This window comes from Taudactylus pleione, unplaced genomic scaffold (assembly GCF_031769625.1).
Source record: "Taudactylus pleione unplaced genomic scaffold, aTauple2 ptg000116l, whole genome shotgun sequence".
NCBI classification, from domain to species: domain Eukaryota; kingdom Metazoa; phylum Chordata; class Amphibia; order Anura; family Myobatrachidae; genus Taudactylus; species Taudactylus pleione.
The window spans coordinates 19,718,201-19,742,663 of NW_028284518.1; positions in this window are offsets into that span (position 1 = coordinate 19,718,201).

Consider the following 24,463-nt stretch of genomic DNA (forward strand, 5'->3'; position numbering starts at 1 on the left):
TGTCAGTTATATAATACACTAGTTATACATATTGGGGAGTTTACATTGATACAAAATTATGATAACGAAAAAACTCACTAATGTTCATAGATACACAAGTTGAAACCCTAAATATAATACATAGATATAATACATACTAATATCCCATTTTGTATTGTTAGATATTAAATTTAACATATAACCTATATTTCTACACATTTTAAGAGGGTGTATATAGAGGTCAGTGTTCTTTCTTTCACAAGAATCGCTGGAATTTAATAAGGGCAGTGGTGTGCACTGGGGGTTTCTAAGTACACATAAACCCCCTGATTGACTATATGTTTTTAATTGTTTACAATGGTCCAGTCGGCCCTAGATCATAGCCCAGCCCCCTTGTGGCATTTTGCCACAATTCGCGTGCTTGTGGTGAAGGGGCGGAAATAATTTGATGCTATTCTATGAGAATAGCATAATTTGCATCCCGCCCACTCCCTATAAATGCATGAATCATGGCATTATGCGTGAATCATGCCATCGATGGTTGACATTGATGGGAAAAATAGAAGGCACCATCGATGATATGAAACTATGCAATACCATACCATATATGGTTTTTACCATTGAAGGTTCACGCATGGGCAGAAGAGAGTTGGCTTTGATGTCAGAGACAGAATGAGCAGGGCAAGTTTCCTCTGCGCATTGACGACTTGCAACAGTACTTTGATGAGCAGCGCAGGAGTCAAGACCTCAGATTTGCTTAGCACATTCACAGTTGCTGCCCAGCTGCTGGGTTTCATTTGTGTCGCTTCTGGTTGCCAGTGACCTGGAGCTGGAGGCTGGGCTGGACTGCTGAGTGACAGCTGAGCTCAGCCAGTGTCAAGTCAGAGAGGTGGGCAAGCACCAGCTCATCCTGGCACACTATATATGTATATATATATATATATATATATAATTTTATATATATATATATATATATACTAATATAATAATAACGTGTCTGTCTGTTTGTTCAAGTTGGCACAAGAACTACTGAACCGATTTTCATGAAAAACTGCATCATTTTGTAGTGGAAACTCTTAGAAATAATCAGCAGTTTATTTAATCTCGATCCGTCAAGTTAAACAATAACAAAATTTATTGACATCACCGATGCAAGAGATAGGTGTGGCACCATATGTGCGGCAGGTAAAGGGTGGAGGAGTGGTGCTTTGGGCCCACGTTCACTTGAATAGGATAGGCTACATAGCAGTCTGTACACAGAGAACACAGTGACATTGCTGTGAGTGGTGGGTAAAGGCGCTGCTGCCATCAATATGTATAGTGCTGCCGGGCACATGGGTCACTCCCGCTACAGAGCCCCCATACAAATCAATACAACTAGAACACCTCAAATAAAATAACATTTTGGCAGAAGCGATTGCAATAGCTAGTGTATATATATATATAAATATATATATATATATATATATATATATATATATACAAATAGAGGACACCCCCACAGTGTTTAGCTTCTGGACATGTGTGGTGGTGTAAAATCTTTTTTAGTTACAGCAGTGAAACAAAACTGAAAAGGGGAAGAATTAGACCAATGTTTTTAAAAGAAAATGTATTATTTACACAGGGCTCTCTCAAAGCAAAGTTATTGGGGGCTCAGTGACGTAACTAGGTTATTTGGTGCCCAGGGAAAGTTAAAAAACTGAGCCCCCCCCTAAGTATGTGCGCGTTCTAAAAAAGTGGGCCTAGCCACATTACACAAGGGGCGTGGCCACTGAAAAATGGGAGCGTGTCAACATGACACACCACCGTTTCTTGTCACTCTGGGAACATTCCTTTCCATTCCATATGCATTTTAATGCCCCCAGTAGTAGTGCCCCTCTTGCAATGCCCACTGTAGTAGTGCCCCTTATGCAATGTCTCCAGTAACAGTGTCCCTTATGCAGTGCCCCTATAGTAGTGCCCCTTATACCATGCCCCCAGTAGTGCCCCTTATTCTGTGCCCCAGTAGTGCCCCTTATACAGTGCCCCCAGTAGTGAACCTTATACAGTGGCCCCAATAGTGCCCCTTATACAGTGCCCCCAGTAATGCCACTTATACATTGCCCCCAGTGTGCCACTTATACAGTGCCCTCAGTAGTGCCCCTTATACAGTGCCCCCAGTAGTGGTCCCCCCTATGCTGTGCTCCCACTAGTGCCCCTTATATAGTGCCCTGAGTAGTGGTCTCCCCTATGCAGGGCCACTTATACAGTGCCCCCAGTAGTGGTCCCCCCTATGCACTATGCAGTGCTCCCAGTAGTGGTCCCCTATGCACTATGCAGTGCCCCCAGAAGTGCCCCTTATACAGGGCCCCCAGTAGTGATCCCCCCTATGCAGTGCTCCAGTAGTGCCCATTACACAGTGCCCCCAGTAGTGGTCCCCCTATGCAATCCCCCCAGTAATGCCCCTTATACAGTACCCCCAGTAATGGTCTCCCCTATGCAGTGCCCCCAGCAGTGGTCCCACCTATGCAGTGCCCCTTATACAGTGCCCCCAGTAGTGGTCCCTCCTATGCAGTGTCCCTTATACAGTGCCCCCAGTAAGGGTCCACCCTATGCAGTGCCCCTTATACAGTGCCCCCAGTAGTGGTCCCCCCTATGCAGTGCCGCTTACATACAGTATATAGAACAAAGACACACACACAAAAAAACAACACTTACCTGAATCCCCGCTCCTGCGCCCACCACCATCTGCTCCTCCAGTCCCACTCGGGATTATGGGAGAGATGTCATGATACCTCTCCCTTCACCCACTGAGGGAGCTAGAAAACAGAGCTCATGAGTAAGGTCCAGACTGGCTTCGGCCGTGGGTGCAGCAGCCAATGAGAGTCTGTCTGACTTTCATTGGCTGCTAAATAAAACACAGTACACCGCCGCCAGGTAGTACGAGTGTTTATGCAATTTAAATATTAATATTCAAGAAATATCAACTTATAAAGAGCAGAGTGCATTGGGAATCAAAAATCGCATCCATCGTACAGAGCAAGAGCAATTGTTCAGTCAGTATATAACATCCAGCAACATACAGTATCTTTAAAGCCCGAACAATTCCTGGAAACAATGGACAGTTGGCAAGTTGCATACATGAATAGATTAGTGTTGCCTCAGACATGACAATGTCTTTATATTCATAACATGAACTTGAATGCAATGAAACCGCACTGAGAGTTATCACATATTTTATTTGACAGGCCATATCCTGAGTAAAACTGAGGCATTAATCTTGCTGGATGCAAGCTCCGTCTTCTCACATAGACAGGGACAGGTGTGTTAGAGGTGTGGACGTACCGGAATTATTGAGAAAGGAAGGTTCCGCAGAAATACTTGCTGAACCCGTAGAATTAAAATCCCATTAATTTAATTAGGTTTCTTTGTCATCAATTTGCTTACAGTTTGCTTAAAATTTACTAGTAAAGAATGTAAATAAATCTGCATAAATCAATCACCTTCTTTTATATTTAGCAATGAAAGAGGTAGAACTGGGGGAGAGCTGTGGAGAGAAGAGGGAGTATGGGGATGGTTAGTTCAGAGAAGGAAAACATGTAGAGCACATAACTAATCACCAGTATGAATATAGAGTTTGAGAGTTAGAGTGCGCTCTTAGAAATCATATGTAGGGACCCACCATCTTTTGGAGAGATTCCAGGTCACCACAGCAAGCCAGACATGTGTTCAGGGTACTCGTCTTTTGTAAGTCTCCCATTGATCCTGAAGGCTTTAAATGGCAGGGATTGCAGAGCCTCTTGCAGCCCTGATCTCTGCACGCTGTGCAATTTTTCTTGCATGGTCATGTTGCTGTGTTCTACCTGTCCTAACTCTTGGCTACTTTATTGGAATTACACTGTCGGCTAAAGGTTTATCTGCAGCCTTGCATTGACAGTGGAAGAAAGTGAAAATGCATTTACCAGTCACACCCACAATCGACTCCAGGATGCTGTACCTGTTGCGGTCAGTCCCGGAACAAAGGTTTGGACCACTGTAGAGGGAAGAAGTACAGTATGAGTAACATTGCCATCTCTCTACTAATGCAGGGGAATCTGGCACAGCAAAACCTATTTACCAGGTGGGTGTGATGTCATCCCTGGTGCTAGCACATCGGGCACCCATTGTTGTCTATAGCACCTATGCACTTAAGATGCTATTTGTATATAGCACCCATGCACATTAGACAGTAATGTGCATGGCTTTAAGTGGGTAATAATAGGCATACTTCAACACATACTGTATATATCCACATATAAATTTGATTGTAAATTTGATTGTAAGAAAAAGTGCTGGTTGATGCACCACATACAATTAAATTCACAGAAGGGTTTGTTTCAGACAATTACATTTATATGTGGATATATATTGCTGCTAATAGCTATTTAGAGCTGCCTATTGATGTGTCCATTTATGAATTGTCTGTAGTACATTAACCAATGACGTTATCTTTATTGTGTTGAAGTATGTGTATAGATATATATTGCTGCTATTATCTAGAAGGATTTGATGTATTTATTAAATACTAATAATAGTTTTTAATATATTCGGTACTTGTGTATTTTAACGGACTCATTGCAGAGAGAACCCAAGTGTCCTACACTCATTATTATTGTCAATAATGGTAATGTCTAAATCCCCTTCATGGAGAGGACCCTGACATCATCAGCCAGTGTCCAGCGTCATTGCCAGTGTCCAGCATCATTCCCTAATCCAAGGGGGCATAGAGGGGGAAAATAACCTTGTGGTGAGCGTAGCGAGCCACCGAGTCCGAAGCGTGGTGAGTGCAGCGTGCCCGCGAGGGGACAACTTTCTTCTTTAGGTGGGGACAAATTTCGGTACTTGTGTACGTAAAGTATTCAAGTACCATTTAAAACATTCATTGGCTTCTCTCTGCAATGAGTCCGTAAAGTACACAAGTACCATATATTCTGATACATAATTGTGCACAGCTTTTAATGTGATTTTCTTCTGTGATAATTACCGTTAACAATTTAGATAACGTGGTGTAATGGAAATTAGTTTTTACCAGTGAATAAAATATTATTATTTTTTCAAGCAGCGCTCTCTATATTAAGGTATTTTGGTCCTTATAAAAAGACGAGCTGGGTGTTAAAACACCACAAAAACTAGTGATGCTAGACATGCCAACAGCTGGAAATTGAGACTACAGATACAAGTAATCAATCATAGAGCAGGAGCTCTTTGAGGAGCAACAAAGGCAAACCGCTCAAAAGATACAACAAGAATTTGCTAACTTTATCTGTGAACCTCAAACTATACAAGAAGCAAAGCCAAACGGTGACGGGAAAGAATGGAAATCAGCCATAGATAAAGATATACATAAAAAATGTACAGAATTAAAATGCGAAAAAAAAGCAGCTAGTGAGATGGTGTCAAAATAAAGAGGTATCCTTCACCCTCCACCACAATAGAAAAATAGAACCAGAGTGACACCACACCACCAGCGCTGATGTATCTACAATACTTAGAGTAAATGGTGGGTAAATCCAGAATCCTCCAAATTTCATGAACACAGCATATTCCGCAGAAATAAATAGCATATGTCCCCATATGAAAAAGAGGATTGGCATATAGTGAAGTACAGTTTAATTATAAAAAACACATAACAAATAAACAACACACAGAGAAATCCTTTTCTGATGTGCAAAAAATGACTAATTAGCACATGATGGTAAGCAGTCAATACTAAAATGAAATCCCCAACCATGCCGAAATGCAAACAATTACCAGCTGAGTAGGGGAAATATGCGACAGTCAGACTCACCAGACCATCCATTGTTCATGAAATTTTGAGGATTCTGGATTTACCCACCATTTACTCTAAGTATTGTAGATACATCAGCGCTGGTGGTGGGGTGTCACTCTGGTTCTATTTAGCCATAGATAAAGAGCTTACAGTTTTGAACAATAACTGTAAAAAGTTAAACACCAATGGAACCTTGCTCGCTACAAAGTCCGACTTGTTGCCAAGGGTTATACCCAGGATTTAAGCATAGATTATAGAAAGATCTTCTCATCTATTGCAAGGTATAGTACATTACATATGGTCATTGCTTTATCTACTGATTGGCTGTTGTATCAACTGGACTTTGATTCAAACACTGACTCAATGTGTCCTGCGCATCTGCAGACCCTAAACTATTGGAGATGTACGCTAACTCTTGGGTTAGCATTAGGGGTGAGCGGGTTCGGATTTCTGAAATCCGAACCCCCCCAAGCCGCCCCCGATCCGAGGCCGATCCGAGTCAGGCTCGACTTTTCCCCCCTGACTCGGATCTGAAATCGAGGCAAAACGTCATCATCCCGCCTTCCGGGTCTCACGGGTTTTGGATCCTATATAAGGTACCCGCGTCAGCGCCATTTTCTCACTCGGCTGTGGACAGTGAAGAGGGAGGGTGGGAGTTAGGGCTGGCTGGGCTGTGTAGTGTAGTGTAGTGTAGTGCAGAGTAGTGTTGTGCTGTGCTGTGCTGCGCTGTGCTGCTGTTGTCCATAGGGGCTGTGTCCGCTACTTCAAAGTCCATAGGGGCTGGCTGTGTTGTGCTGTGCTGCTGTTGTCAATAGGGGCTGTGTCCACTACTTCAAAGTCCATAGGGGCTGGCTGGACTGTGTTGTGCATTCAGTTGTCCATAGGGGCTGTGTCCACTCCAAAGTCCTGTGCAGTGTTCCAGTCCTAAAGGGGTGCTGTAGTGTTGTCCAGGGGGTGCTCTGTCCATCAGGGGTGCTCCCCCCAAGTGCTAAAAAAAATAAATATTTTTTCTGTGTTTGCGCAGTAGCCGCACGTGCATCAACAAAGTAGTGCCAAGCGTGCGCCTGTGTCATAAGTAAAGGGCCGGCTGGCTTGACTGTTAAAGGGTGCTGTAACCCCCAAAGTACACTCCAAACCAAATAAAAAAATATTTTCTGTGTTTGTGAATTGTGTGCGCAGTAACCGCACGTGCATCAACAAAGTAGTGCCAAGTGTGCGCCTGTGTCATAAGTAAAGGGCCGGCTGGCTTGACCGTTAAACGGTGCTGTAACCCCCAAAGTACACTCCAATCCAAACCAAATAAAAAAATATTTTCTGTGTTTGTGAATTGTGTGCGCAGTAGCCGCACGTGCATCAACAAAGTAGTGCCAAGCGTGCGTCTGTGTCATAAGTAAAGGGCCGGCTGGCTTGACCGTTAAAGAGTGCTGTAACCCCCAAAGTACACTCCAGTCCAAACCAAATAAAAAAATATTTTCTATGTTTGTGAATTGTTTGCGCAGTAGCCGCACGTGCATCAACAAAGTAGTGCCAAGCGTGCGCCTGTGTCATAAGTAAAGGGCTGGCTGGCTTGACCGTTAAAGGGTGCTGCAACCCCCAAAGTACACTCCAAACCAAATAAAATACTATTTTCTGTGTTTGTGAATTGTGTGCGCAGTAGCCGCACGTGCATCAACAAAGTAGTGCCAAGCGTGCGCCTGTGTCATAAGTAAAGGGCCGGCTGGCTTGACCGTTAAAGGGTGCTGTAACCCCCAAAGTACACTCCAATCCAAACCAAATAAAAAAATATTTTCTGTGTTTGTGAATTGTGTGCGCAGTAGCCACTCGTGCATCAACAAAGTAGTGCCAAGCGTGCGTCTGTGTCATAAGTAAAGGGCCGGCTGACTTGACCGTTAAAGGGTGCTGTAACCCCCAAAGTACACTCCAGTCCAAACCAAATAAAAAAATATTTTCTATGTTTGTGAATTGTTTGCGCAGTAGCCGCACGTGCATCAACAAAGTAGTGCCAAGCGTGCGCCTGTGTCATAAGTAAAGGGCCGGCTGGCTTGACCGTTAAAGGGTGCTGTAACCCCCAAAGTACACTCCAAACCAAATAAAAGAATATTTTCTATGTTTGTGAATTGTGTGCGCAGTAGCCGCACGTGCATCAACAAAGTAGTGCCAAGCGTGCGCCTGTGTCATAAGTAAAGGGCCAGCTGGCTTGACCATTAAAGGGTGCTGTAACCCCCAAAGTACACTCCAGTCCAAACCAAATAAAAAAATATTTTCTGTGTTTGTGAATTGTGTGCACAGTAGCCGCACATGCATCAACAAAGTAGTGCCAAGCGTGCGCCTGTGTCATAAGTAAAGGGCCGGCTGGCTTGACCATTAAAGGGTGCTGTAATCCCCAAAGTACACTCCAAACCGAATAAAAAAATATTTTCTGTGTATGTGAATTGTGTGCGCAGTAGCCGCACGTGCATCAACAAAGTAGTGCCAAGCGTGCGCCTGTGTCATAAGTAAAGGGCCGGCTGGCTCGACCGTTAAAGGGTGCTGTAACCCCCAAAGTACACTCCAGTCCAAACCAAATAAAAAAATATTTTCTATGTTTGTGAATTGTGTGCGCAGTAGCCGCACGTGCATCAACAAAGTAGTGCCAAGCGTGCGCCTGTGTAATAAGTAAAGGGCCGGCTGGCTTGACCGTTAAAGGGTGCTGTAACCCCCAAAGTACACTCCAAACCAAATAAAAAAATATTTTCTGTGTTTGTGAATTGTGTGGGCTGTAGCCGCACCTGCATCCTTAAAGCAGCAGCGACAAGCGTGCGTCTGTCTGTAAAAGGGTGGTGTAACCCTCAAAGTGCGCTCCACAAACAATAAAAATATTCTTCTTTTTTTTTCTGTCTTTGTGAATTGTGTGGGCTGTAGCCGCACTTGCATCCTCAAAGCAGCAGCGTCAAGCGTGCGTCTGTCTGTAAAAGGGTGGTGTAACCCTCAAAGTGCGCTCCACAAACAATAAAAATATTCTTCTTTTTTTTTCTGTCTTTGTGAATTGTGTGGGCTGTAGCCGCACTTGCATCCTCAAAGCAGCAGCGTCAAGCGTGCGTCTGTCTGTTAAAGGGTGGTGTAACCCTTAAAGTGCGCTCCACAAACAATAAAAATATTCTTTTTTTTTCTGTCTTTGTGAATTGTGTGGGCTGTAGCCACACCTGCATCCTCAAAGCAGCAGCGACAAGCGTGCGTCTGTCTGTTAAAGGGTGGTGTAACCCTCAAAGTGCGCTCCACAAACAATAAAAATATTCTTCTTTTTTTTCTGTCTTTGTGAAATGTGTGGGCTGTAGCCGCACCTGCATCCTTAAAGCAGCAGCGACAAGCGTGCGTCTGCCTGTTAAAGGATTACATCGGTGACAACATCCAAGTAGGCATGTCAGACAGTCCGTACCTGTACTGGCAGGAAAAAGAAGCAATTTGGAGGTCCCTGTACAAACTGGCTCTATTTTACCTGAGTTGCCCCCCCTCCAGTGTGTACTCCGAAAGAATGTTTAGTGCAGCCGGGAACCTTGTCAGCGAAAGGCGTAGGAGGTTGCTTCCACAAAATGTGGAGAAGATGATGTTCATAAAATGAATTATCAACTCTTCCAGGGAGACCAGCCTCCTGAACGTACAGAGGGACCTGTGGTTGTGGATTCCAGCGGGGACGAATTAATACTCTGTGAGGATGAGGATGTACACAACACTGAAGAGGGTGAGGAATCGGTGGATGAGGAGGATGAGGACGACATCTTGCCTCCGTAGAGCCAGTTTGTGCAGGGACAGATTAATTGCCAGCTTGTTTTGTGGGGGCCCAAACGAACCAATCATTTCAGCCACAGTCATGTGGCAGACCCTGGCGCTGAAATGATTGGTTTGTTAAAGTGTGCATGTCCTATTTATACAACATAAGGGTGGGTGGGAGGTCCCAAGGACAATTCCATCTTGCACCTCTTTTTTTTCTTTGTAGTATGTACTGTTTGGGGCCTAGTTTTTCAAACTGCCATCCTGTCTGCCACTGCAGTGTCACTCCTAGATGGGCCACGTGTTTGTGCCGCCCACTCGTGTCGCTTAGCATAGTCATCCAGCTAACTCGGTGCAACCTTTTGGACATAAAAACACTATTGTGAGGTGTGAGGTGTTCAGCATAGACTGGAAATGAGTGGAAATTAAGGTTATTGAGGTTAATAATAGCATAGGAGCAGAAAAACCCACACATTCTGTGATTTTAGCTGTTTTTATGCTTTTTTTAAAAAAAATACAGATCCAAAACACAAAATCCAGAACCCAAAACACGGAAGTGTGGTTTTGGCAAAACCAATCCAGATCCAAAACACGAAGAAAGACCCAGATCCAAAACCAAAACACAAAACACGAAAAGTGGCCGGTGCACACCCCTAGTTAGCATACATCTCTGAATCAGACCCATTTGTCATCCGTCAGGTTTCAACTTCAATTGAAAACCGTTGTCAATGTCAGTCGGATTTTGCACTTTGAATTGCCCTCGATTTTGAACTTTCAGTTCAAAATAGATGGCAAATAAAAGTTTAAACGCAATGGCAAAACCGTCCAAAAAAGAAGCACTGCACAGATCACTGTGATCTGTGCAGGCTTCTTAGGCTTAAAAGCAAATAGTTAATATAAAAAAAAATCATAACCAGTATTAGCCTTTCCAGCCTGGGCTGATTCAGGAAAATCTGGGGAAAAACCTGCGTGGGGTTCCCCCAATTTTCCTATAAACAGCACAAGGCTAAACCAGCTGTGGGGCTAACACTATAGCAGGGAGATACACAGCATGGGGTCCACCTGTCATAATGTAAATCCAGCCCCAAACTGGCCAGCCTAGGGCTGGCAATCCTCGGAAATTGGGGAAAGTGGGGTAACCCCACCTGAGCATCATCCAGGGCTGGGTATGAATTTAGAGGGGGATGCCGCACATTTTTTTTAAACTATTTAATAGCTTTAAAGCCTAAGAAGCCTGCACAGATCATAGTGATTTGTGCAGTATTTGTCCAACAAAAGAGGCAGGCATAGAGGAAATGAGATGAGTTCCTTATCAAGTGCATTGGAACTTTAATGACTGCAATGTTGGCACACATGCAGTCACTCTTGTAAGCAATTTGCAATCAACCCTGGTAGAGAGTATTGGACTGCTACAGTTTGTAAAAAATGGATATTTGGAGATAAAAGATTTTTGTGATGCCGATTGGGGAACAAGTGAAGATAACAGATGTTCCAACACTGGATATTATTTGCTGTGGCAGGCATAGCTGTCAGCTTGGCCAGCAGGAAACAGCCTACAGTTGCCTTATTTACTACTAATAATTTCTTTGAATTATTTATAGAACTTAACATATATGTTAGAACGTTATGTCGCAAAAGATATTTTGCAAACAAGAAACTAAAAGCTAAGAAAACTGGTATTTTGTCGGATGATGGAGATTCCGAGGGCCTACATACAATAGTGGGACTCCTCCAAGAAAACTATTCTAGTGATGTAGTGGATTCCCTTGAACTTACCCATATTTTTTATATTAATGTCTCTAATAAAACTAAGAAGTCACAATTCTTTCCTATTAGTTACAAGTACAATTTTATCAACATGTTTTCTAAAAGTACTTTATCACAATTTAATACCTTATGTGAGAAAAATAAGAAACCAAAATATTATTATCTAACAGCTCAAGAACAATTAGCTCTTCAAAACTTGTCTAAAGACAAGTCGATTGTAATTAAAGCAACAGATAAAGGGGAAGGAATTGTCGTGCAAAACACCTCAGACTATGCACACCAACAATTGTGACTTATATACTATACTGTACGACTTTTTCTGCAGACCCTAAATCTTCAAATCAAGCTTTGCTTAAAAATCTTTTGATTGAGTTTCAATTTTTGTTTCCCTCACAGCTAGTTATTCTGGTTTATTAAAATCTACCAAAAATACATAAGTCCCCTACACATCTACCAGTGCATCCAGTTATCTCGGGGATTGGGTCTTTGGCTTCAAATTTATCTACATATGTTGATTATTATTTGCAGCCTTTTGCTTTCTCTTTGAGATCCAACATCATAGATACTACTCATTTTTTGCATAAAGTTCCAAATGTAGTTTGGAAGAGCAGTTATTTTCTTACCTGTGATACCACAGCACTTTATACTAATATTCTTCATCAGAAAGTTGTTGAAGCTGTGAACCATTTTTTGTTTAAGGAAAGTGGGGTCTCAGAGGGACAGTGAAAATATCTCACAGATTCTATCCTACAGCACAATTATTTTTTGTTTGACCAAACCCACTTTTTACAGCGTGCTAGGATGGCCATGGGGATCATTTTCACCCCTAGCTTTGCAAACCTCTATATAGGCATGGTGGAGGAGGACCTCATATGGGGTGCATATCTAGGAATAAGCCTGGTCCTTTATGGCCATTATAGATTACCTCTTTTTTATTTGAAATGGGGACAATGAATCACTCAATAATTTCATTGCTCACCTCAAGTCAATACCAGTTCATATAATCTGTCATTTGCCAGCAATTTTCACCCTTCTGTGATTCATTTTCTAGAAGTAACCCTAGAAATCTGTGATGGTAAAATTATGTCATATACTAATACCTATATAGAATACACCAGTAATCATCACAAAAATTGGTTATCGAGTATTTCATATGGTCAGATGCAAATATTGAGGCACAAGTAGGAGAATTATGTGAAGCAGTTTAAGGGAAAGGTTATCCAGCACCACAAATTTCAGGGGCACTATCAAAAACAAGATCCTTAGATAGGAACTCCTTAGTTTCTGGGTCCACTTCTCATATTCATATACATCTAATATATAAATATTAAAGCAAAACCATCAATTATTTTTAAAAAGGCCAAAAATGTTCAAAACCTTTTTGCCCCTACTATGTTTGTCTCTGATACATCAAATGAGTCTACGTGGTTGCAATCTAAACCTGGGAGAAACTTTTGTTCCAATCACACAAGGTGTATAATTTGTCCCTTTTTGCAGAATAGGTCTAAAATTTGTGTTTCCACAGTAACAAAAGAAGACTATCCTTTGAGTCCCTTTAATAATTATGCAACATCTTTTGTAATATATGTTTTACAAAGTGACTGTAGTCTACAGTACGTGGGTCGCACCACCCGCCCACTAAAACAAAGATTTTTATAACACAATGCAATATTTTAAATAAAGTTGTATCTAATTGTGTCTCAAGGCATTTTAGAGACACACATGAAAGGGAGCCCTCAGGGTTAAAATTATGGGGTTTAAAAAACATAGCTAATACCTCTAGGGGTGGCAACAGATGTAGAAGATTATGCATACAGGAAGCGCATTGGATCTATACTATGAGGACCCTAATTCCAGATAGCCCCAATGAAACAATAGATCTGGAGTTTTTATAAGCTTATAAATTATATATGTTAATGGTATTTGCTCTAAATGTAAAACTGTTTTCATGATTTAACGTTTTTTTTTATGAAAACATTATTTCCATTCATTTATGAAAAATAACAGTGATAATAGTTCTTATTTTATGGTGTAGAGCAGTGTTTGCCAACTCCAGTCCTCAGGAGCCCATAACAGTGCATGTTTTACACATTTCCTCAGTATCACAAGTTAAATAATTAGCACCACCTGCGGATCTTTTAAAATGTGTCAGCCAGTAATAAATACACCTGTGCACCAACTTGGAGATCTGTAAAACATGCACTGTTAGGGGATCCTGGGGACTGGAGATGGTGAACACTGGTATAGGAGATATTATAATATTGCTCCTTTTTGTTGTAAACAAATGTTGCTAAAAATTGTTAAAAAGAAACTGTTTATATGTAACAAATCTACCCAGCACTGCAATTGTTTTAACCCAACTCAAATTTTAATGTTTCACTGATCCGATTGTTTTACTGTGACTTGATATTCATTCAAAAGACTCAGGAAAAACACATTTAGTGGAGGAAATTGTGAACACACTCAGAATACAAATGATAATTAATTAAGTTTATATGAACTCTGATTGGACATATAATCATTAAATACTACAATGCAAACACCCCTTATTTAACCTTCTGAAGAACTTTTGAAAGAGAAACGCGTCAAGGTAGCAGGTGTCGTTCTTGCAAACTTCCCAATTTTATTGTTTGATTATACTGTTTTGGATGATAACAACTGGAGCAACCATACTCAGCTTCTGCCTCTACTGCAACCTATAGGGCAGCAGAGCTAGGTCTAATACATCCGAGCTGCTACTAAACAACTGAGGTTTAGACGGTACAAGTAAGTGGGGCATAGATTTACTAAATACCTGCACAGACCCTTTGGCTGCACCGCTCTGGACACTCTGTAGCTCAGCACAGCAGCATATGCTACAGCATCTGAGACATACAGTGGCTGATAGCAGAACCGCTATACAACGAGAGGTACAGTATATTTATCATCAGTCACATATGGATGCATTAGGAGGAGAAATAACATGACCGAGATCCACCTTTACTTCAGCTACAGGCTTGAAAGATGGCATTATGGCATTACCACCAGTGGACCCACTGGGGTCACAACAAATATATGTCGAAGCTCTGCTGAAAACATGAATAGTTGTACTTTTGCATTCTGTATTGTATGAGAAGTGTATATGATAACAATAAATGTGTGATTTTAACTGTTATATTAATAGTGTTTATTAATATTAAGATTTACTTTTAAAACAATAGTTGGAGTTTAATAATTTTACATTTACTTAAGGTTGGATTAAGGTGTCCCCTTTTTTTGCTATTTGTAGGGCATTTTTTTGCCATAAGGGAAAACTGGTTAAATCCCTGGCCAGCAGTCTTTCCAAACCTGTTTCAATCACTGAGAGGGCACACTGTATTTCCTCTTTTCTTTATGTGAGTTAGGTATTCTAAATTCAAAAGACATTGGGCCTGATTCAGACCCACTCGCAAGCGGCTGTCCGCTCACAAGTGGGTCGATGGTGTGCACTGCGCATGCGCACGACGGCGGGAGCTCCGTCGTGCGCATGCGCCAGACGCGACGAGCGAAGGACTTTCCTTCGCTCGTTGTGTCTGATCAAAGGGGGCGTGCTGTCGATGTTGATTGACAGCACGCCCCCTTTGGTGGGCGTACTGGGGGCGTGCCTCCCAGACGGGGGCGTTCCCAAGGGAACGCCTACCGTCAGAAGCCGGCCCACTGACATCACTAGTGATGTCAGTGGGAGTGATTTTGGCTCTGATAGAGCCAAAATCACTCCGGGCCTTGCGGTTGAGAAACTTAACCGCAGGCTCCGGCTCGCAGTGGCGATGGTCGCGATGGTCAAGACCATCGCAGCCATCAACCTGCACGCTCGTATAGGCTGTGGGTGGTGACCCACAGCTATACGAGCGTCCAGGAGGACGCTCCATAATTATGGAGGACGGCCCTCATTCAGAGCGTGCGCTCTGCTCAGAGCGTCCGGCTCTGAATGAGGGCCATTGTCAGCTTTGCATGTGGAAACAAAGGTGCAATCAATTCTTCCAGCACAAAACATCATGGCAGGTTTAAATACATTGCCATAAGACACTATTTAATAAGAGAATTGGTTGATGGTAAATTGATTAGTGTTAAATATGTAACAGGTGAGAAGACTTGCTGAGATGTTGAACAAACGTCTGAAGTCACATGTGCTGAAAGCTCTCCTGCAGAAATTTAGACTAGAATGTATTTGAATGTTGATGATTTTTTATTTATGTATACAATATGTTTTGGTTACAGGTAAACATCCAAAATGTGGAATATTGTGTCATATAATCATAGACAGCCTTGAGCAAAGAGGGGTGTTGGAAGGGGATGCTCCGCACTGTGGGCCTGATTCAGACCCGCTCGCTAAATGCAGCCGCTCGCTCCCAGCGTATGGAAATTCAGCTAAGTGACGTCATGGCAGTTGCTCACACGGCAAGGCATAAGCATGCCCACTATGTCTTGGTGAGCGATCACTTTGTGTTTACAGATGTCCACCTGTCTGTCTTTAGCCGTCCACTAGCGTACGTCATCTCCAGGAAGTATATACAACCATCGGTACATCGGGAACCATCGGAACTGACCGCAGCGCTTGTGGTTGACTGTACAATACCGCAAGCTCTGCGAGCAGTTAAGTGTAAAAATCAATCAGGTGACGTGTAGTATGATGCTGCCTGTTAACTATGCATGCCTCTGAAACGGCGTTGAAACACCCTGGCATGCCTGCATCCGCAACTCCACTCCCGTTACAACTGTCCTGTCCCTGTTACCACCCACAAACGGCCTCTCCTGTCACTCATTCCACTGGGCTGTCATGGCACGGCGAGCGAGCACATTCTGATCGCTCGTACTGGTTTGCACATGCTCACTGTGAACTACACGCATGCGCACATTAGCGAACATCGTCTGTAACGAGCGGCCGCTTGCTAGCGAGCGGGTCTGAATCAGGTCCTGTGTCTCTTCTGTTTACATGTCAGACACTGCTGGAGTCGCATCAATGCATGCGAGGTGTCCCCATGCATCTCATTGCTTGTCCTCATTAGGAAGAGCCCATGCCCTCTTGTTATTCCGAAGACTGTGTCACATACAGGGGCGGATCCAGAAGAAAATGACTGGGGGGCACCACAATAGGGGAAGGGCTAACAGTGCTAGGAACATTCCCAGAAAAGGGGCGTGGCATTGCTGCAAGGGCGTAGCCTCACAGGATATGCCATCCCTGTGAGCCACAGCTCCCATTTTCATCACACTGGGAGCATACAATAAACAAGGCCAAGACATGATGTCCTACCTGCACTTGCTGCAGCTGCCAACTTGTGTTCTAAGCTCCAGTTGGTGCATGTCTATATCGTGGAAAGATTCAAACCTGTCTGGAAAAGAGATAGGGACTAATTACCGGCATTTAAATAGTGTCAAAGAAATTAGATCCCTACCCCAGAATCTGCAACTGCCAGCCAACATGAAGTATTAGAATGAAGGGATCTATCGCATTACCCCCTTCCTGAATATCTCTCACTGCCACCCTCCATAGCTCTCTCATTGACCCATCCCTCCATATCGCTCTGATGCCCCTACAATTGTCATCTCATTACCCTTTCATAGCTTTCTGATTGCCCTTCATAGCTGTATCATCGAACTCCCCCTGCATATCTCCGTGATTGCCCGTGGGCACCCCTCCACAGCTGTCTCATTGCTCCTTCATTCCCTCACTACATACACTGACACCCTTCACTGCCCTCTCACATATCTTCACTGCCCCCTCCTAGCTCCCTCACTGCCATTTGACAGCAATCAATATATACCTACTAATATCATACTTGCCAACTCTCCCTGATTGTCAAGGAGACTCCTTGAAATAGTAGCAATCTCCCTGACTCCCTGAAGAGGCTAACAATCTCCCTGATTACACCTTACCCACATTATGAAGCTGTTATATAAAAGAAATTGGAATCATTAGTATAATTTCCCTGCATTGGTTATTATAAGGCACAATGATCCCTATGGATACATGCATTTTCTGAAAAGTATCAGTGTGTTTTCATCAACAAGTAGATCTTTGTAGGTAAATCAATTTTATGGCACGCCTCTCAGATGTAGAAGTACACGTCCACTTTACCGTGCGCTCATAGGTGTTACTTTCACAATCTCCCTGATATGCTTTTTCAAAAGTAGGCAAGTATGATTAATATTTGACTATGTTTCATCACTCCATGTATGGGTTTGGGGAGCAGAGAGTATTTTATTTTCTAATAATAATTTATTTGTTAACAGTTTTTATATAGCACATAAACTGAGTCTTCAAGCATTTTATTGTCACAAAACTGTTCAGTGAAATGATATACTTATCAATTCATGTAGTTTGATCCTAATCACCAGTCACTAGTACAAATGTACTTTTGACTGACTCAGTAAAGTTGAGAGCAGCATTGATGGATTATGGAGAACGAAATATATGGGAATATAAGGCATTATGGTACAAATGAGACTACATGGTTGCATACAACGCTATAAGGAAGGTAGATTTGCATGTATATGTAGCTATATAATGGCATTTTACTGCTACTTTTGTTATTATCTATTCTTTTTAATGCTCCACAAAGTTTCTGCACTGCTGTACAAGGAATATACGTAGTAACAGTGTATTCATTAAAGATTTAAAGATGAGTGGCTCAGATTTGCTGAAAACCAAACACACCCGAACTTTGGGGTTCTGAGTCAAACCGAGTCCTGGCTCGGATCACTTTGGGGTTCTGAGTAGAACCGAGCCCCGATTCCAGGCTTCTCGCCAAGTTTGGAACTCAGATCTAAAAAACGTATTTCGTGAATTTTGGATTGCATTTAAGTGCCTCCCTCATGATTTCAGGTGCTGTGAGGTGGTCAAAATTTACTGAAAATGACTGGATGTTAATGTTATTGATGTTAATAATACTGTGGGAACAAAAAACAGGTCCAAGTTACATGGTTTTATCTGTTTTTATCAATTAAGAAATTCAAAACCAAATCCAAACCAAAACACTTGAGGGTGATTTTGCTAAAATCAAAACATAACAATGATTTAGGACCAAAACTTAAACACAAGGGTTTGCACAAATATCTAGTATTCATAAGTGCAACATTTGGTAAATTGACATATGAGGGAACAGCATGCAGCAATAAAATGACAGACTAGGTAGGATGAAGACTCAGGGTGGGGATAAGGCAACTCACTGTAACTTAACTTGTAGGAAAACGTGGTAACTCCCAGGGTTAGGATGCAGTTCAGCCGTCGATGAGCGAGTACACAAAGTAAGGGCGAGCATACAGTATGATTCACTGAATGGACTTGGAGACAAATGACAAGGAGCACAGATGGCATACACTAGATTGTTCTAATTAAATAACAAGAGGAAAGGATCCTGTCTGAGAGCTCATATACATTATGATACAATATCTTTTTGTAAGGGCATATACTGCATGCAATGGACATTGATACTGTATAAGATCTACATTTAGATCTGATGTACAGAGTACTTAAGATCATTTGCCATTCTGTATAGAAAAAAATATTTGTATTTTTGTCTTAAAGCTCAAAAATATATCTCAAAAGTACATATTCCTTACAATAGTGTATAGTATTTTTATTTAATTTAATGCCACAATAAATATATATTATTTTTTGTCTTAGGCATGCAAGGTATATATTTGTAAGTGCTAAACAGCATTCTACACACACTTACATTATGAATATCCTTTTTATTGTAATGGTAGACTAATATAAAGTTTATGTGACATGCAATAATATAACACATCAATTGTACTGCGCATGAATCACACTGTGAGAAAATACTAAGTTGGTAGGTCTGCTTGCAATATCTTTACATCATAACAGGCAAGTTATCCCATGTACTGTATAGTGATAAAGTTTCTGTATACATGACTAGACTAGTGTTGAAGCAAAGCACTCAGTATTTTACCTTCAAATTTATACTGCTATAAAATCTTGAGTTTTATGGTGTGCAGCAAATACATAAACATGCTAATGCTTCACTCACCCAAAGGAGGTATTAGACATGTTGCATGCCCCAGGCAACATGATTCACTGGATCATTGATGCAAAGATCAGCGCAATATGGATTATAAGGAATATTATTATTCTAAGTATTATTACAACAGTAAGTATCAAGACAATAGCACGTAAGGTGTCTTCAGCACCCAGGGCAGAGGTCACGCTTGTATCTAGGAGAGCTGGATGTTTTCTAATTGTTCATTTTATCCAACATTCTCAATAAATAAAAATATGGACACACTTAGCAAAGACCCAAAACTGAATTGAACACTTAGGCACACATTATTTAATTAGTATATACTAAAAATTAGTAAGGTGTAATTAAACATTCATACTCATGAACAGAAACAAGTCAAAATTATGCATTAAACAAAACCTGGGTGGAGACTTGGGCAGTCAGGCAAATACATAAAACACACATGGTTAGTGAATCAAATTGAATCTTTATGTCAGCATCAGTGATTTGCTCTCCACAAGCAGGCTGCTATACCCGGCTCCTAAACTGTTGTCTTTCGGCTGCCAGGGAGGCTCTGATGCCTGGAGGTCTCATTGTTTCCGGCTGCTGAAACGCAGAAACTGGAAGTTTGGATTCTTGAGTACTGGTGTGAGCTCAGACTGGCGCAAAGTGACAGGCTTTTAGAAAGTACTTAAGGGTGCCTCACCTAACAGATGATTGACTCCTACAGTTACTCCCGGGGCCTGTCAGCAGTGTAAATACTTGGAAACCTGTTACCAGACTTCGGCATGAACCTGACCTGACTCTGTGTTTGCCCATTGATACTTGGATGGCTCTTACGAGACCTCGGATTGAACCTGACCTTTCTGTGTCTTTGCCCATTAAATACTTGGAAACCTGTTGATAGACTGGGGTTAACCCTGCCCTGCATCTGTCTTTGCCCATTGATACTTGTATACCCATTACCAGACCTTGGAATGTTCCCAACCTGCCTCAATCTCTACCCATTACAGCTTAGATGTCCATTACCAGACGTTGGAGTGTACCTGACAAGCCTCTATCTTGTTCTTTATTATTTGATATTTATTACCAGACTTTGACATATTTCTAACCTGCTGATAGGAATTGTTATTGTGTAACTGTTGTTTAGGAGTACTCTGCAATTGAATGAGTGTTTGAATGAAGTCTCACCTCTGTTGGTGTGGACCTGCTAAACCCAGAAAAAACCTGTGAGCAGGTGAGAGACTTAATTAAAAGTTAATCACAATGTATTTGTATCACACGATTAAACCTTTCTGCCATTGGAATCGAGTATCTGTAATAATTACAGATTGTAAAATCTGGTATCCATGTGACAGAATCAACTAACCATAAAATGTATTCCGCAGAGGGATAAAATCAAGCTATTCAAGCTGCTTTAATACAAGCTGTGCAGACTTTGCAGATTCAATTAACCACTGTTCAAACCAAGTAGGAAAAGATGCAGAGAATTCCTGCACAATTACCTATTGTTGCCCCTGGGCCTGAACTTACAGCTGATACTAAAGAACCAACTAGCTGGTTACAAGAACATTTTGTTAGCAGTTGTGGTCTTTACAGTCAATTTGTTGCTCAGTATAATTTAGTCTTTAAAATGTGCCCAAAATCTTATCATAATGATGCTTTAAATGTGGGATTAATTCTCACATTGGTTAAACAACTAGCATTAACATGGGCTACAGATGGGGAGACAAGATCCTATATTAAATTTTGATCCATTGTTTCGGCATGCTTTTTCTAAGACTTTTGATGACCCACAGTGTGCCATGACTGCTGAAACAAAATGAGTACATTTATGGCAAGTGTCTTTCTCTGTGGATGGGCGACACTAAGTGGAACATGGAGGTTAAATGTCAATATTTTCGGAGGGGTATCAATGACAACATTATAGATCTTGCTTGCATAGATTTCCCTACTGAATTAGAGGAATTTCTAGATTGTTGAATCACAATTTATTCTCGCTTAAGTGAGGACAGGCATGAGAAGAAAAAGTATTTTCATAATTATACTCCTGTGCCACTTGCTCGAGTAGAAACCCCCTTGTTCTCTAGAACAGAGATGCCAGTTTCCAAACCAATGCATCTAGGTGGTTTAAGGAGACTACTAACATCCCAATAATGACAACGCTACAATAAAAATATTTTTTGCATGTATTGTGCAATTACAGTACATTTTCTATTAGACTGACCTCTTAGAAAAAGAGACGAAAGTGCTTGGGAACAGCCAGGGCCCCAACTCCAACAAGAGGGGGTAGTGGGATCTGGCTAAGCGTATCCTTCTTAATAAAAAAAAACCCAGTTGACAGGTTAAAGCCCATCCCAGATTGTTATGTCACACCATTGCTCTCAGGGCCTGATTCAGACCCGGTCGCAAGCACTGAGAGCTCGCAACTTGGTCGATGGTGGCCCAGTGCACATGCGCACGGTGGAGCCGGCTCCGTTGTGTGCATGCCCGAGACCTAGATAGCGACGGGCAATCCATCGTTCTGGGTTTCGCACCAAAGGGGGCGTGCTGTCGATGTTGAGTGACAGCACGCCCCCTTTGGTGGGCAGGCCGGGGGGTGCCTGCCCAGACGGAGGCGTTCCTATGAGAACGCCTACCGTCTGGGGGTGATCCCACTGACATCACAAGTGATGTCAGTGGGAGAGCTTTCGGCTCTGTTTGAGCCGAAAGCTCTCTGGCAACCCACAGCAATGCGAGCGGCCAGGAGGCCGCTCCATAAAAAAAAAAAGACGCCCTGATTCAGAGCGAGCACTCTGTCAGAGCGTCCGGCTCTGAATCAGGCCCTCAGTCTCTTAAAAAAAATTTGGCTGATTCAGGTTCTATGGGTAACTTCATTGATCAGAGTCTAGTTCAATACCCATAGTTGATAAAAAAAAAAAAGCCAGTGATCCTCTGGAGACCATTGATGGTCCCCCATCATTTCTAGGCCAATAGCTGTAACAGAACAACCATTTATAAAGACTAATAAAGGCTATGCAGTAAATATTACATTGCATTGAAAATCTATTGCAAGATTTCAAAGATGGCTTGGTTGAGAAAATACAATGTTAAGATAAACTGGCGGACTCAGGAAGTCTCGCTTTGCCCACTGATACTTGGATGCCCATTACCAGACCTCGGATTAAATCTGACTTGGCTCTGTTTTTGCATATTAAAAACTTGGACACTTAATACCAAACCTTGTATTGAACCTGACTTGCCTCTGTCTCTGCCCATTAATACTTGGATACTTGTTACCAGACCTTGGAGCTTACCTTACCTGCCTCCTGTCTTAAGTGTCTTATTATTTGATAACTGTTACTAGATTAACCTGCTGCTTGTCTGAGACCTCAGTGTGCAACTGCTGTTAAGGGCTACCCTACAACTGCTTAGGTGTTCAAATGAAGTCTCACCTTCTGTTAGTGAGGACTTGCTAAACCCAGAAAAACCTAGTAAGCAGGTGAGAGACTTAATTATATATTAATTACAGTGTATTTGTAGCTTACTATTAAACCCTTCTGCCATTGGAATCCAGTAATTACAGAGTGTAAACTCTGGTATTCACGTGACACTTTATTTAGGTTTTTTGGCAGTAAGGTTTGCTATTTGTGTGTCCAATATACCCGTGTTTTAGAATTGTGGTTTTATAACCAACTTTGTGGTATCTAGAAAACCCTCATTAACCTGAATGAAATCCATTTGTGTATGTACACAATGCAAGCCTATAAGGCCCTTACACAAAGGAATTGAAATACATGCTTTTACCAGCAGTTTCAGCAATGTTAGTGGCAACATCATAGCAACATATTTTGGTCTCTGCCTCATCTATTTACTTGTGTTCTTCCATTGATCCTTCAAAAAGTACAAGCATTAATTATTATTTATTGTACATGCAATGTCCCTGAAATTTTCTTAATACCATTGGGTAACTTGCCAAACATGATATACGCTGATAGTGCATGGTATGTACTAAAGTTTCATAATACATTAATTATATTGAAAAAATTATTGCATACCTAAACAGGGCAGTGCTATCAGTAGGTGAACTATGGCAGCCACCTAAAGTGCAAAATAAACCAAAATAAGTGAAATAATGTAAATTATAGTGATATGATATTTTTCCGGTGACCCATCATGTAGCAATAGCCGGTCTGGGGATCCCAGGTACACACACATCTTTTACTGACAATGGGTAATGTGGAGTGTGTTTACTTATTTGAATTTATTAGAGCACACCCTCTCACCCCTGCTTTCTCCACACAAGCTATCCAGTACCTGAGGTGGAGCACCCATTGAAGAAGGGTTCTTAGGGCTTACCCCTGCACTGGTTCTTTTCCTAACCTAGTCCACAGATTAACCACATAGACTATGGCTTTCATGAATTGAAAGTAATTCTAAAAAATCGTAAGAGCTCAAATTTACAGCTGTTTATACACCATAACCTGCAGCAGTTTAATAAAGGATAAATTGCAGACCCTCCATAAAAAATCAAGAAGGAGAAAAATAAAACTGCGCTGGTATAAAATCACATAGGCATATAAATAAATCCCATCAATTTAATAATAAGACATATTAGGCAATAAATCACATATCAGGCAATAAATCACATAAACATAACATTTCACAGTTGCAATAAAATGAGTAAAACCCCAAAATCTACTGCAGTAGACTAATCTAAAAAAGATCTAAATATTATTTATAATATTAGTATAGGTAAAGTCCTTATGAGTTAGAAAAACTCATGTGTCCACAAGTATTATCCAGTTTAAGCTTGTGTCCAGCATTACACAAATAACTGATGATTCAAGCAGCAGTTCCAACATAGGGTAAAAGGGTTGGCTAAAATATATGAAATTAAAAAAAAATGTATAGACAAATTTGCACAACAGAATATAGAGTGCAGCCACAATCAGTGTAAAAAGGTAAAAATCCACAAATTTACCCAAACGTGATATAGGAGAAAACAAAAAATTGTACCAAAAGTCAGGCGCTCTCTTTATAACATGTAAAGTACCAGGATCACCCAAAAAAATAGTTATTAGGAGAACAGACAATCACCCTAAATATCCTTTTCAAATGAGGAAGTTATCTTATCACCTGTCATTAGATCTATGTCGGGAGCCCGATACCCAGCTTATCGATCGAAGGTAAGCTGGGCACAGACAGCGCGCGGGGGGGAGGG